Raw genomic sequence first — 17,030 nt, 5'->3', positions numbered from 1 at the left:
CAATACATCAACTTAACCGTCAGTAGATATTTATTGAGTATCTATTAGGCACAAGACATTCTGCCAGATGCTGGAGGACTCTGAAATACATAACACTTCATTTTTTAAAGACATCATATCTAATTTGGATAGACCAGAGCATATATAAGAGTAGTAAATCAATTTTCCTGGTTATTAAGAACTTTCACAGACCTTCTCTCTGTAGATCCTCATAATTGTTAGGTAGGTATTATTATTAACATCATCTTTACTTTACAGGTTAATATAATAAAGCTCAGAGAGGTTAAATGAGGTTCATGAGAATGATAAAACAGCTCAATTCCTTTTCAGTTCATACTGCTGCCTAGAAAATAATAAACAATAAAAAAATCATACCAAAAGGAAACCTATAATTAAGTTCCAACTGGGGGACTGTCAATAAGTACTCTAGGAGCTCAGAGAACAGAGACACCACTATAGATTTTAAGGGTAAGGGAAAACCTCCCAAACCCAAAGGAAATCAAATAAAACATAGGTTTCAAATATACAGGGCAGGGGAACTTTTCAAAAGGAGGCAAGAAAGTGTAATAAAAAACATTGAGGCAGGAATACATGACATTTACTTGAAAAAAGAATACCTAATGCCAGTGGAGCCAGCCCTGGTGGTCCAGAGGTTAAGATTCAGCGCTCTCAGTGCTGTGGCCCAGGTTCATTTCCCGGTCAGAGAACCACACCACCCGTTTGTCAGTTGTCATACTGTGATGACTGCATGTTGCTGTGTTGCTAAAAGCTATGAAATACCAGCAGGGTGTGGACAGGTTTCAGCAGAGCTTCCAGACTAAGACAGACTAGGAAGAAGGAGCTGGCCACGCACTTCCAAAAAAATTGGCCTTGAAAACCCTATGAATAGCAGTGCAGCATTGTCTGATATAGCACCAGAAGGTGAGAGGATGGCGCAAAAAAGATCGAGATCTGCTTTGTTCTACACAAGGTCACTAGGAGTCAAAATTGAGTTGACAGCACTAACAACAACAATGTCAACTGAGTCCATATTCTGTTTGGGTAGCATTCCAAAAGTCCTCCAAAAATGATCACCTTTTATAGATAAGTGATCTAAGGAACAATAACGCCTTCAATGTCTCACAGCAGAGCAAGGGTTGGAATTCAGGAAGGCTGGCTCCAGATCCTGCACCCTTGTCAACCACAGCCATGCCACACCACTTCTCCAATAGTTAGTGAGGTGGAATATATATACATGTGAAAAAAAAATCTAAAAATACAGCCTCATTTTACATATTCTTCTTTTTGCCATCTGAATTTCTTTGTGACTTTTAGTTATCAGGACTTGCATCGTTTTAGATGTAAGGAAGTGATTGGTTGACTCTTTAAACCATTTACCCGGCATGTTCACACGTAACAGTGCATTTATTTCTTACTAGAATACTATAATACAGACAAATCAGATATTATCTCCATTTTAATGGAAAGACAGAGTAAAATGACATATCCAGGGGTCATGCAGTACCAGCTTTGTTCTCTGCTTTTTACTGCCTCTCACACAATGCGAGTTGGCTGAATCGCAGTCTACTTGGAGATGTCACCATCTCTAGGCTTCTCTCTCTCTCTTCTGTCTCCATGTCTGGCTTTTACATGGTCCTCCTCATATGCTGCACACCTGAAAGAGGATAGGGATGCATTCACTTAAATTGTAACTCTAAGCAAGACAGAATGGGAGAAGATGGGAGACAAAGAAACTTCAATTCCCAGAAAATCCATTTGCCAGCAGCTGTTGGGCCTGAGTGATTCAGCAGCCCTAAAATTCTCCTATAAGAATAAGCCACGGCATCTCGTGACAGCCATTCCACTGGACAGGGGACGGACCCTGCAGAAGCCTGCAAGACAAAAAAATCTAGTACTTATGAACAAGATAAGCTGCATGCCTAAGCTTTTGACTTGTTATTGACTCAATTGGCTAAATCCCCTACAGAATTTTGTATTTCAATTAAAAACAGAGAGAAAGAGAGAGAAGGGAGAAAAAAAGTATGAAACCTTAGGAGATTTCAAGCAATAATAGACTTTTACCCCATTAGCAGTTCTAATTTTCAGGAACTTTATCACCTCCACAATCTGTCAGGGCTGTTTTTCTTTCCTTTCTTCTCTAGAAACAATTATAGGAAAGCAGTCTGGAAGAGTGACCAGGCTCGGCTGAATTGCACCTGAAGGCTCAGACTCCACATTCGGGGCAAGCCCCAAGCGCTCAGACCTGGGCAAAGGTTTCCGTCTTCACACTCATTATAGCAGGAGTCTCTTTAAAGCAGAAATGTCCACCAAGCCCCAAGTACACACATCCCATAATGAAGACAAATGTCCCCTTGAAGCGAGTTCAAACTGTGGAATTCATTTTGCTATGGAACTTGATTGCCTTCTAATTAGAGTGACATTTGGTCAGTCTCGTTATATCTGGAATCAAACCAGAGATTTGGAGGTAAAAGCCCCTCTACACACTGCCCCCCTTCCAGAACTGATTTGGTGAGTACTGGTGGATAGCGTTCCTTTTTGATGGTGCTCATCCTCACAGCCTGATTATTGCTGGGATTGTTACTAGGAAAAGACGCCAGAACCAAAAGCACTTTCTGTGTTCTGATCTGTCTTTTAAAATGTGGTGAGTCATTACTCAGCTGTCTCCCCTTTTCCTGAGCAAACTTCGGGGTGGACATGCTCTTTCCTCACCCCCCTCCCTGAAGAAGCGTAGCAATGAGAGTGCAGAGATGGCAGACATACAAGGAGTGGCATCCATTCCTTTGAGAGATGACTGGCAGAAGGGAAGGAACACAAGGCATGTAATTTCATGATTTGTCTTCTAAAGAACACAAATCACAGCATTTAAGTTATGTGGAAATAAATATTTAGGGACTTCTCTTGCATGTGGAATCCCTGTATTTTGTGGGATTTAAGTGCCATGAGGTCCAAGAAGTAGGTCTTCAGATAGACCTGAGAAGTTTAAGTGAAGAGGAAGGAAGTGAACTATCAGAGGATTGACTGTCTGGGGAGGCACATTACAATTCCTGTGGCTGCCAGCTTGGCACCCAGGCTCCGAGGTTCCTTCCCTCATGGCCCTCAGGTGGTGGGTGTCACCTCTAAGTTCACCCTGCACTTAACAGGATCATTTTGTCAGCAGGTTTCTGGTCTGTGAAGCCTGATCTGCCTCAATACCTTCATGATCCAGGATGATTTTTTCTTTGCCCACCCTCAAATAGCTCTTCTCCCTCCCTATCCGAATACCTTCCTTTCCTTCCATAAGATATCCAAGTCAGTCAAAAATACACAATTCACAATGTATAAAGCAATAGGATACCTCACCAATTCATAAATTTCCAGGTTATTAAGCAAAATTCTTTTTCATTAGTGCCCTTAACCTATCAATCATAATTACTTTAAATTCTTGGTCTGATAATTCCAACATCCCTGCCATATCTGAGCCTTGTTCTGGTGTTTGCTCTGTCTCTGCAAATTGTGCTTTTTGCCTTTCAGTATGCCTTGTAATTTTTTGTTGGAAACTGAACATAATGTACTGGGTAAAAAGAACTGTGGTAAATAGGCCTTGAGTGATATGATGGTAAGGTGTGGGGGCAGTAGAAGCATTCTCTAGTCCTATGCCTAAGTCTCAGTCTTTTAGTGAGCATGTGCCCCTGGACTGCGAACTTCACAAGTACTTCTCAGTTTTGTTCTGTTTTGTTTTGTTTTTCGCTCCTTTAGGTGGGACAGGATGGCTAGTGTGGGCTGGAGTTGGATATTTCCCTTCTCCTTTTAATATGGGTAAAAATTTCCACTATTATGGGTGGCACTAGACTCCCTGTAACGATGCGCTTGTATTTGCTCTTCATCTCCTTCTTTATCAACAGTTCTAGAAGTCTTCACTCATGACCTGGGAATGATACCAGGTATCTACATGATTGAATAAAGCCAAGCAAATTTGAAGGTGTTGGGAGGAGGGAAGAGGCCAAATGAGGCTCATATTACTTTTACGTAATATGAGGAATTTATATTCTCCAGGAATCTTAATATTACCATCACAGTAGTCATTACCATTATTGGAGCACTTATCCAAAATGGTGTTAGATATAGACTTTTGACTCTAACGCTCTCTGTGACTTGAGTCCGTGTGTGGCAAACGTAAATGCCTACTGGGTCCAGGCAGATAATGATTTAAGTCGCCAGGATAGGTCTGGAAGAATCCAGCTACTTATGCTCTTGTCTGAAGAGGGCAGTGCTACTCAGCTCCATGGGCTATTGTTCTAAAGGAAGGCAGGCCAACTCTTGCTAGATTGTCGGGCTTTTCAACAGAAACTAAAAGTACAGATTTGTATGTTAAATCTCTAAATTAGTTATTGATGTCAACTACTTTGAATATTTTGTAATTAATCAACACAAAACATACTTGCAGACCAGGTTCCTTGTGCATCCTCTGACTAAAGACACTATAGCAAAGGTGTAACTGCTTTCCCCACTTAGACAGTTACCTGTGCTATCAAAGGAAGTGCTCTTTAGAGATGAATATATGTCTGTATGTTGAAAATAGTTAAATCAGCCACCCTGTCCTCTTAAGCACATTGCTTAAGAATGGGTCGTGCTTAACTGATCACCAATCACACTTACAAAGAACCATGCCATTAGATCATTGTGCACTGAGTTGATCGTTCCATGTAGATCTCCAAATGTTTATCAAAAAGTCCTATGGGGCAATCATTGTGCCATATATAGCTAGTTTAATATTAGAAATAAAACATTGTCCTTTATTAAATATTTTATGCATATGCATACATAGTGGAATATTATATAGCTGTAAAAAAGAATGAGATTTTTTTTTAATATCTTGATATAGAACAATCTCTAAGATATAATGTCAAATGGGGAAAAAAAGTGAAGGACAGTAAATATGCTGAAATTTGCACTAAATTTGGGATGAAATACATATTTTTGCTTTTTGTAGACATAAAAAATATCTTAAAGAACACACAGAAATTGACAAAACTGTTGCCCTGGACAGGAGAATTGGGAAAGTAAGGGACAGTATAGGAGGAAGACTTTTTCTACTTCATAAAAATTTAACCCCTAAATTAGGTTTACTATATTGTCAATTATGCTAGTAAAATGGCAAAGGTAAGACATCCTTTAAAATATATATATATATATCTCAAGGGATTTTGGAGGTCACTGGCTGAGTTAGATAACATGGAAGCAGGCATAGAAAGACATACTGGAAGCCTTTTCAGCCTCACCCCAACAAACTCAGACATTTTTAAAAGTCAATAAATAAGTAGAAAATTAACAGTATGCAAATGTATTTCAGAAGAAAAGCTCTCTATGGCCCCAGCAGCTTTTGTTTGCAAGAAGCCAGCATAGTAAACTGTGAAGCAAATCCCAAAATGAATTTTCTTGGTGCCCAAAACGTATTCTGTTTGACCTGCTGGTGAGAGACCAGGGGAGCCACAGCAGAAATCTCTTAGTTATTCATAATTTCTTTTAAAAATAGCTGTTCTTGTTGTTGTTTTAAACACAAGAGTAGAGATGAACTCAAGAGCTCAGAAACCATTTTCATGCAAAACCAAGCAGCTCAGTATACAAATAAAGACCTAGCTGGGAACCGTGAACAGAGCAACATAAATACTCACATCTGGTATAAATAAACAACAAGATACATAGTTTTACGATTAATGTCCAGCTCATGAATAAGTACACACAATGCAGACAGAAATATTTAATTTTGTGTTGTAGAACATAATTAGAAATTATTAAACAAAGTCAGAACACAGTAGAGACTTCTCAAAATGCACCGGCCCCGGATGCAGTGGGTGTGTTTGGAACCAGTTTTGTCCAACATGAGATTTTTTTTTTTGTGAGAAAACAATCAAAATAAGCTACAACCATAGTGTTTCATTAAATAGTTCATGAGAGTCTCTCACTCATTCTCTCTCTTTTCCAACTTCCTTCTGGGAGTTTAATGCACTGTGATAAGATAAATATCTGCCTTTTAATGATGATCACACTGTATTAAAATGTCTCACCCTGTTACCGATAATGCATGAGATTATGAAAGATGAAAAAAATGTAAAAGTCTCATTTTCTCCTCCCTGCTGATGCCATTTGTTTACCTTTTGCATTTGCCTAGCTTAGACAGTGAAACAACAGCAGCTAATTTTACTGGATTTCTGTTCGTTCCACTTTGATTTCTCACACAGATGAAATCCCTACCAGTTTTATTTATTATTTTCTTCTTAGATCAACAACTGTAATTTGGTTTCATTAAACGTGACTGGACATATCACTACAGCTTGCTTTAATCAACTAGGATAGAATCAGGTAGAATTAGGGCAAATTGCCAAGGTTCATTAAAATAACAGAGGTTGCCCAATCTTGAGGGAGGGAGGCAGACAGCAGCAGATCAACTCACCATAACTCCCAGAGACACGTAATCGCATGCGGTCACCAACACACATAACCAGCATTGTTCAAAGAATCAATGGAGTGATTTTTCTTCTGATTCTAATTTTTAAGACCTGCTCTGAATCAGAAGAGGGTGGAAACTTCATGCAGACCTTATTTTTAAATTTTAGGAGTAAGCAAGTCAAGAAGAAAGGCCAAAAGATAAACAAGCAGACAAGTAGAAAGAGTTCTATGACGAGATAAAATAGACCCCAACAGCGTGATTCTCACCTTTGCTTTGTTGGATTATAGAAAGCAAAGACAGGGCTTTTGTCCTCAGAGAGAACTGTCCCCTGCTCTGACTTTCCCTCTGAATAACCTTTCTTGCTGATTTATCTTCTTCTTAGAGACCAAAATGATACGGATGCTGAATCTCTTCTTGGCTTTTTCCTCTACTCTCCTGCCAGCAACTTAACTCTTATTTGTTTTGAAAATTAGCCATTTAACAGGGCATTGCCTTAACTGGCTATTTGTTCTGCTGACCCATGGGGGAAGCTGGAATTGGTGCCACAAATGTGCTCCCCTAACAGGTCTGTTATTGCATTATTCCTTTACGGGGGCTTCCACGTAATTACACCAAATGTTGTTATAAATCCCACCGGAAGCCACCTCTCGGCTGAAGTCTAGAGGACACTTTCAGCGTATATCTCCCTCATCTGCCATTAGCATGACTCCGTGTTCTTCCCAGTATATTAGAGGACATACTGAACGGGGACAAGGACTACATGATCCAAATGAAGAGTGAGTGATTTGACAAGGAGCCAACCAGCACTTCAAGCAAAACTAACTACCATCAAAACAGTTTCTTCACAACAAAGGTTGAATCAAAACCCTATTCCCCTAGCATATGAATTAGAAGAACAATTGTCTGATTATGATTAAAAAAAGAGCATTACATTTTATGTTCAGCCATAATTGGTATTTATGACAATTTATGTAAACAGTAATGAAGCCTATGTGATTTTTGTGGGGAAATTGCATTATGACACCAATGATCGTTACTGTTAATTTTCCTGAAGATGATGGCAATCAGCAGGCATAGTTTCATTGTAAATAGGTTAATTTAAAATTCAAACACTGCTGGTATTTCAAAATGAGTTCACATTTGATTTCTGAAAGCTTTGGCCCAGTCTTTTTTTGTGTCAAGATAAAAATGTATGGATGATGTATGTCAATACATAAAACTTTGTTCTTCAGTTTTGCATGTATAGAAACATGTGTGTGATATGTATATAAATGTGCATCTTACATGCTACACATCCTTTCAATTTTTCTTCTCTTTTTGTGCTATGGAAATGTATTTCAAAAACTTACTAGTAATGTAATTGGATATAGTAATCATATAGTTATCACAAACTAATTTGCTAGCTTTGTAGCATAAGTGAGGAGTGATGTGCCATCATATTCTATTATTTCCAATGTGTATTTGAAGACGACCTAATCAAATTTTTAACAAGATATAAACACATAAATGTATCTCTCTTTATTGACCTTGGGTTTCTGGGTAGTTACTGAGTTAAATTGATGTTCTGCCAGTACATATTTTCAGACCACATCAACCAGTTAATAGTTTCTTTTTCCTTTTAAGATACATACTTCCTGGATTTAGATCAATTCCTGCCAACTTGTTCAAGCAAACTGAAAGTGTCAGATTTTCACTTTTGACACTTTTTTAAAAAATGATAACTACTTTAATATTCTTGCTTTTATATATATACATATACACACACACACATATATATATATCAACAAATGTCATCACAAAAAGGCATTCGGAATTATTTAAAAAAAGAAGAAACATTTTAAATGCTGACATGTGTCTACTTATTTTAAGCAATATTTAAGTAATCACATAATGTATTTTCACATCTTTTGTAACTATAATAATATGAAAACTGTACTAATGTAAGCTACAAATTTTTCTTAAAAAAATATTTTACACTATGACTGTTCATTGTTGCAATAGACTTTACTGACCATAGAAATGAATCATGCCTGTAAATAGCTTCCCTCTCTCTTTCTGTCTCTCTGTCTTTGACTCTGTCTCTTTCTCTTTCTCTCTAAGGGCAATTTCTGGGTGATCAACCAATTGCTTATAGTTTGTTATTCTAATCAGAGAAAACGTAAGCATGAATATTCAAAATGCCTTATAGTTTTGGTTATATTAATCCAACTAGTTTGATCTTGAAAATATCATTCTTTGTAGAGAAGTGATATGACTATGCCTATCTTTATATGTAGCATTTTTAATTAAAATGCCACTTGAAAAAGAACATACTCCTATAGTTTTATGTTGGACTACACATTTAAAGGAATAGGAATTGAAAAACATGTTTTAGATAAGCAAATACCTGGAAAGCTAGAACAAATGCTTTCAAACTTAGATGTATTTAACCTTGAATTCATTTTGCTTTGTATCGAATATAATAAAAAATAATTTTATATGAAGTTAAAGTATATTTATAGGAACAGAAAATATACATATGGCTATACATTAAGCATATATACTTTATAATCTCAACCAAGTACTCATGCTTCCCTCAAGAGAGGGAAATACAAGATGTTCAAGAGGTTTGTTCAGGTGTTTTCTATGTTTTGTCTCAATATTCATTTGTAACTTGTTCCTTCATTTGAACAGCTATTGTTAGCAGACCAGTAGTAGCCACTCTAATGTTTTAAGGAGGAAATTATGGAAAGAAATCTTAAAATTAAGAAAATTATGTACCTTTGTTAAATGTTCTGGAAATTAGATGAGGGCCATTATTTGAATTACTTCCTTTAGCGGATATCCCTTCTATGGGAGTTTATATTGAGAATGAATGCTCTAAATTATAATCAAAATGATATGAGTCTGTTGTTGAATAGATTTTTTTTAACCATTTTTAATTTGTTCAGCAATTCTCTGCTGATGAGGCCAAATTTCTGTTTGGTTCTTGGGTGCTTCTATTTATTGTCTTTCTGTTCCCCCACAGACAGAATAATTCCTAAATCCAGACAAGCTCCTCAGGCAGAAAGAGTGAATTGCTTAACACAAACCTTCTACATATTTTAAAAACAGAATCAATACAAGAAAACAAAACAAACTAAAACATATATCCTATTATTGCTAATTCAGTAGCACTGAGTCTTCATTTTTCATATAAACAATGAAGATCTCTAAGTTACACAGAACTGTTTTGCAATAAAACCTCAGGATTCTTTAACCTGCAAACCTTTTGGAATCCTATATCCCATAGAGGTTAGCTGTTAATAAAACCTAGTTATGTGACATCAAAATGAGTGGCAAATTGATTTAGTTAATGTAGTCAAACAAATGGTGGCTTATTACTAAAAGAAAAGGGGTTCAACCAAATTGAACTATCTATTAAGTAAATGTGAATTAATTTTCGGTGGGGATATTCATCTCAAGTCTATCATCAAAAAAAAAAAAAAAAAGACAGAAAGAAAAAGAAAATAATAAGAAAATAAGAAATTTAAAAAAATCACCTAATGGGCTGGCCGGGTGGTGCAAGCGGTTAAGTGTGTGAGCTCTGCTGCCGCGGCCCAGGGTTCGCCGGTTCGGATCCCAGGCATGCACCAACGCACCGCTTGTAAAAACCATGCTGTGGCAGTGTCCCATATAAAGTGCAAGAAGATGGGCATGAATGTTAGCCCAGGGCCAGTCTTCCTCAGCAAAAAAAGGAGGAGGATTGGCAGATGTTAGCACAGGGCTGATCTTCCTCACAAAAAAAAAAAAAAATCCCCTAAAGCAAAATGTCAATGTCAAACTAAACTTAGAAAGTGATCATTGGGCCGGCCGGGTGGCTTAGCGGTTAAGCGTGCGCGCTCTGCTACTGGAGGCCCAGGTTCGGATCCCGGGCGTGCACCGATGCACCACTTATCCGGCCATGCTGGGGCAGCGTCCCACATACAGCAACTAGAAGGATGTGCAACTATGACGTACAACTATCTACTGGGGCTTTGAGGAAAAAAAATGGAGGAGGATTGGCAATAGATGTTAGCTCAGAGCCGGTCTTCCTCAGCAAAAAGAGGAGGATTAACATGGATGTTAGCTCAGGGCTGATCTCCCTCACAAAAAAAAAAAAAAAAAAAAAAGAAAGTGATCATTGTGTTAGTTGACAGGACTTCTTTGTGTGTTGCTATGATTGAGAATTTGGTTTCGTTAACATAAATGGGTTCTGAATCTTGGGCTTAATATGAGTACAGGTTACTATGATTCATTTTATAGACTACATCTCTAGTTTCAGCCAAAACATATTTCTAAGCTTAAGCACAAATTGTGCCTGTAAAACTGGCCTTTACCCAAGTCTGAAATCTCACGGAACAGTATAGGTCAAGAAGAGAAGAAAGTATGATACTAGTCTGTAGTCATCCCTTCCATTAAAAAACCCAAACCAAAACGAACAAAAATCAAACCAACAAAAAAAAAAACTTCACCACTTATACTATATAGAATATGAAGAGATATTTTTCTATGTCAATTTGCTTTCATAAGATATCACCTCCCATGCTCTTTAGTTCTATGTGAGTATTTAACCAGCATACTACACCTGTGTGAACAGATTTAAGATCTGCACCATCCTACATCCACAAAGTTCTTACCTTATCTGCTAGGCTCTATGACACGATTGGTAGAAACAGAAAAGTATCCATAAAGATTTTCTTCATCTATGGATGTCCTAATTATTTGCCCATTATTAGGATTTCAAAAATGTTTCTGGAATGTGGTGATGAATTACACAAGCGCTAAAAGTTTTGTCTCATGATAGACGTTTTAAAATCCTATATTTTGGTGAAAAGAAGATAACATGCCCCCAGTTACCATGTCCTCACCTTCTCGCAAGAGAGTAAGTAAATGCACTGGATGTAGTATGCAGGCAGAGTTTCTGACATCTTCCACAGATCATGTCCACACTTGAGCTGAGCAGCCGTTATTCATACGCTAATTATGTTGGGATGGGAGCTTACTAGGAATTATTCAAACGTTATGCTCTCTGTCCTAATGGGGGAAAATGGCTGACAAACTGATTTACCTCTGCAGTTTTTGATCTAAGGATAGGCAGAGTCTAATTCCATTTGTTGGTATCTGTCTTTCATCACTCGTAGCTGATGACAAAGAAAGAAAATCGCACTTAAAAAGCATTCTTTTATTTCCAAGAGGAAAAGGAATTTGACCACAAAGATGACAGAGTTACAATTCTTTACCTTTAAGGGGCAACCTTTGGAGGATGACTCTCTCATTCTAAAAATGCAGGCATTGCTTTTTTCTTTTGTAGTCTATTAAGAATTGTGCATGAAACCACTCAGAGTAGATGGGGACTAAGGGTCAACAGAACAGTTAGAAAGGTGACAAATAGCAATTCATTTCGCTGTTTGTTTTCTAGATGATGGCTACCTCTTTCTCCCGGTGTTCCCATGTTTCTGGGGTGCTACACAATGAGTTCTATGTCCTTTTAAATAGGGGCAGAGCTGCTACAGCGTAAACTAATAGCACAATTGAAGTTTTCTTGGTCATGAAATACAATGCATTCCTCTCAGTTACTTTATTCTTTCTCACAATTATCTTTTCTAAAGAAAAAAGAGAAGTTATTTTGTGCCTTTATTCTGACATTTATGCATTAATTTTTTTAAACTACTGCTGCTTCTCTATACCTTTCATGAAGTACATATTTAAACCAAATTTGTATTATGTTTGCTGATTTAGATTCAAAATCTCCTGCCTTAAAAACATTTCTGAAGTTAGTCTTTTATTTAGTAATCAGATTATTTCTGATGCATTACCTTCATATTTTACTTTTATTTAAAAAAGTGACAATTGAGTAAGAAACAAATGGAGAACTTTCAACATGAACATATTCTAGAGATTTCTGTAGGATCAACCCAATTAGGATGACAAATGTACCTCAAAGATGAAAAAGAATTCTACCTGATTAATACACTAATTTCAGTTGTCTTTACAATTAATATCTGTAAATCTATTCAAACAGATATTCTGTGATCCATATTGATCTCTAAGATTTCCTGGAAACCACTGGAAACAACAGCATGACAATGTGCTATTAATTGCACTCATATTGAGATTTTCTAAGTGCCAGAATTTCTAAGATAGTGGCAAGTCAAATATCAGTATGCCAAATCCAAGAAAAGTGATATTATGGTATTGATTTAATCAGAGAATATTTCCTCCAAAAATGCTAATCATCTTTTTTCCTAATCAAATTCTCATATATTTTCTAGCTCCTTTAATCAAATAGCCCTATTATAACATCTGCTGATTGTAGGACCAATACAGTTCTCAAATACATTGGTTGAAGACTTCTCCCCCTGCTTGCTTTACATCCATATTCTATCAGCGCAATCATGAGATGTTCTCTCTTTCCACAGTACCCTGCAGTAGATTGCGTAATAGTTCAAAATATTTTCTGATCCTCCCAGGATAATTATATTTTATTTCACTTCCTCATTAATGTCCAACTAAATTATGTGATTTCTTTGGCCAATGAATGGAAACTGAAGTGGTCTGTAGTACTTCTAAGTGGAACCATTTGTGTATATTTTGCAGTGTACTCTTTTTTTCTTAGCCATAAACCTAGCAATGCCGGAAATAGAGATAGCTCCCTCAACTGAGTGACGAAATTGTAAAACATAGTCACCCCTGACCCACAGTGAACAGGTAAACTGGGCAAGAAGTAAACCTTTGTTGTTGAAGACTCCTGAGCACTTAGGAGCTGTTGGCTACTGAAGCATAACTTCACCTATGCTTACTGCTACATAAATTAATACAAGGAGAGGAATGCTCTTATGATATAATAAAATACCTACAGGGCTGGGCCAATGACCTACTGGTTAAGTTTGGCATGCTCTACTTCAGCGGCCTGGGTTCAGTTCCTGGGTGCAGACCTACACCACTTGTCGGCAGCCATGCTGTGACAGTGACCCACATACAAAATAGAGGAAGATTGGCACAGATGTTAGCTCAGAGAGAATCTTCCTCAAGCAAAAAGAGGAAGATTGGCAACCAATGTTAGCCCAGGGTGAATCTTCCTTAGCAAAAAAAAATGCCTAAAAGCTATGATATTGCTCTCAGGACATGGTAACAAAGGTACAGAAACAATTATTGAAGATATGAAAGTGGTTATGAAATTGCAAAACTTTTGATAAAATATTTACCTGCAGGGGCCGGCCCGGTGGCGCAAGCGGTTAAGTGCGCGCGCTCCGCTGCGGCGGCCCGGGGTTCGCTGGTTCGGATCCCGGGCGCGCACCGACGCACTGCTTGGTAAGCCATGCTGTGGCGGCGTCCCATATAAAGTGGAGGAAGGTAGGCACAGATGTTAGCCCAGGGCCGTCTTCCTCAGCAAAAAAAGAGGAGGATTGGCGGATGTTAGCTCAGGGCTGATCTCCTCACAAAAAAAAAAAAAAAAAAAAAAAAAAAAAATATTTACCTGCAATAACTTGGAAGACAGGAAATGTACCAAGTGATCCTAGGCTTGAGCTAAGCTAATTCTGGGAACTAGAATTTTATTAGCATGCTTTGGTTGCTATGGTCTATATTTGACAAGTGACTATAGGAAAAAGGTGACTTAAGAAACAAACAAACAAAAAAGGGCTAAGTGCGAAAAAACAAAAAAAGGATTAGAAAGTGTCCAGATATTCAGAAGATTGTAGTATTGACAGCTGCAACTGGGTGCCATTTTCCACCAATATGAGAAAAAGCTAGGTAAGCCTCTGAAAAGCAAACTGTACTCATGACTAAGTAAAAAGAGAGAGAAATATTGCAAAAAGAATTGTGGGTGTGACTGTTGTTAAACAGAAGAGTCTAGAATCAGAGTTGAGACAGAGCAAGTTCTTGAAAAGGGCCACCACTTACAGAAACACCAATTATTTGAGGCTGAAAATGACCATTGGGTCCTCTGACTTTCTAATGGGTCAGGGGTTTCACAGTTTCTTCTCTCAGTTGACGGCGTTATCTCTATCTACGGCATTGCTAGGTTTATGGCTAAGAAAAAAGAGTACAATGAAAAATATATATAAATGGTTCCACTTAGAAGTCTAATGTCTTCATACACTCAAAGAAGCAGGATGAGAGAGCTTCTCAGCCAACAATAAGGACACATTCCTCAAAGAAAAGTGGATTGGGGAGAGAATTTTTAGGCAGCAAAATCAGCTATCAAGGACACTCCCAAAATCCAGGGTAGAGGCCCCTCATAATTCTGCCCAACAGAATGTCGTGAGTCCTGCAGAGCAGTGGCACTACATGCCTCCACTTTGCCCTCTCCAAATGGGAGTGTTTCTTGCAGTTATCATGTCCTTGTTTCAACAACGCATATTCTACATGAATGGGCTAGATAACCTGACTTTTGGGGTCATAAATCTCTGGAGCCAAAAGAAACACATCTGGGTCTAATATAGACACCATTCTAAGCTCCTGAACTTGAGTCTGACACTGTAATTGGACGGGACTGTTGTGATTTCTTCCTTGAGGTGGGGCAAGTAAATAGTTTTTATTGAAAGAGAAGATTGGACTTAAACACATGTTCTGCTGTACATTGAAGTTTTTTATGTATCCCTGCCACATTGGCATTAAATTTGGCTATTTGACTTGTGATGCTCCACCCTGTGAGTATATTTATCTTTCTCCTTGATGTCAGGCTTAACCAGGTGACTTGCATTTGCAAATAACATGAGAGCAGAAGCGACACGCCACTTCTGAATGAAAGCTTTAAGAAGATCCTTCACCACAGTCTCTTCTAACTTCTGTCAGAACACTAGAAATCTCTCCAGTGGAAACTGGATATTAGAGTATCTACCAGATATTATTGTAAGCCACTGATTTATACACACTGCCTTTTAGAAACCCTAACTCTGAATGTACAAACCCGTTGTCCATGTCCTTGCCAGTTTCCTATCTGTTTCTCTGTACCACAGAAAAGCAAACAACTATGCAATTGGTCATTACCATGAATTTCGTGAACACCAACCTAAACTGGGTGACCAGCACCGTGGAAATAATCTTACTATGGGCTTCTAGTAGGCTCTTTCTTTCACTCTTCATAGCAACTGCTGTTCTATGTACTTCTTTTACTTTTTAAAAAATAATTTCTTTGAGGTATAATTGACATACACTCAACTGTACACAGTGAGCGTGCACAATTTAATGTTTTGATACATGTATACACTTTTGAAACCATCACCACAACCAAAATAATGAATGATTCTTCACTCACAGAAGTTACCTTGTAATCACTTGTAATTGTTCTCTCCTGCCCCTCTCTTAATCCAAAGGAGTCACTTATCTGCTTTCTGTCAATATAGATTAGTTTGAATTATCTAGAGTTTTATAGAAATGTAGTCATACAAGATGAATTCATTTGTCTGGTTTCTTTTACTATTATGAGATTAACTTATGTTGTAGCATGCATCAATAGCTAATTTCTTTTTATTACTGAATAGTATTCCATTGTACAGATATACCACAATTTTTTAATCTATTCATCTGTTGATAGACATTTGCTTTTTCCTTCAGTTTTTGTCTCTTAAAAATAAAGCTACTGTTGGGGCCGGCCAGGTGGCGCAAGCGGTTAAGTGCGCGCGCTCCGCTGCAGCGGCCCGGGGTTCGCTGGTTCGGGTCCCGGGCGCGCACCGACGCACTGCTTGGCAGGCCATGCTGTGGCGGCGTCCCATATAAAGTGGAGGAAGATGGGCACAGATGTTGGCCCGGGGCCATCTTCCTCAGCAAAAAAAGAGGAGGATTCGCGGATGTTAGCACAGGGCTGATCTCCTCACAAAAAAAAATAAATAAATAAATAAAATAAATAAAGCTACTGTAAACTTTCCTATTCACGACTTTGGATGTATTTTTTTTACCCTCAACTAAATACCTAGGAATGGAACAGCTGAACCTTATGGTAGATATGGATTTACCTTGTTAAGAAACTATCAAACTATTTTTCAGAGAGGTTATAAAAGTTGCACAATTTTATATCCCCACCAGCAGTATATGAGAGTGCCAGTTCCTTGATATTCTCTTCAGTAGTTGGTATGGTCAGTTGTTAATTTGGGGCATTCTGGTAGGTATGTCGTGATACTTCATTGTATTGTTAATTGTATTTCTTTAATGACTAATGATTTTAAGCATATATCTTTTTTGGAGCAAGGTTTATTCAAATCTTTCGAACATTTATTTATTGGGCTATTTGTTTTCTTGTTATTGAGTTTTGAGAGATCTTTATATATTCTGAATACAAGTCATTTTTTTCAAATATATGCTTTTTTAAATATTCTCTCCCAGTCTGGGTCTTGTGTTTTCATTCTTCTAACAGTATGTTCAAAAAACATAAGTTATTAATTTTGATAAATTCCTATATATCAATATTTTCTTTTATGGATCATGCTTTTTGTGTCATAGATAAGAAATCTTTGCCTAACTCATGGGAATAAAGACGTATTTTTGTTCTAGGAGTTTTATACTTCAGTTTTACTTTTAGGTCTATGATTGATGTTGAGTTAATCTTTTAGCATGTGATGCAAGGTATGGATTGAATTTCATTATTTTTTATATTAATACCTGA

General features: G+C 37.6%; 1 long non-coding RNA gene across 1 annotated transcript in view; it reads right to left on the bottom strand.

Moving 5' to 3' along the window:
- Positions 1–227: 227 nt before the first annotated feature.
- LOC131415384 (uncharacterized) overlaps positions 228–17,030 on the bottom strand; it is a 151,060-nt gene continuing 134,257 nt past the window's right edge. Inside the window, exon 3 of the long non-coding RNA XR_009222439.1 lies at positions 228–1,654. This is a non-coding gene — a long non-coding RNA (uncharacterized LOC131415384). The remainder of the gene's footprint in view (positions 1,655–17,030) is intronic.

This window comes from Diceros bicornis, chromosome 16 (genome assembly GCF_020826845.1).
Source record: "Diceros bicornis minor isolate mBicDic1 chromosome 16, mDicBic1.mat.cur, whole genome shotgun sequence".
Classification (NCBI taxonomy): domain Eukaryota; kingdom Metazoa; phylum Chordata; class Mammalia; order Perissodactyla; family Rhinocerotidae; genus Diceros; species Diceros bicornis.
Note: the sequence above shows the minus strand (reverse complement) of the source record. Positions and strands in the feature narration are given on the sequence as shown.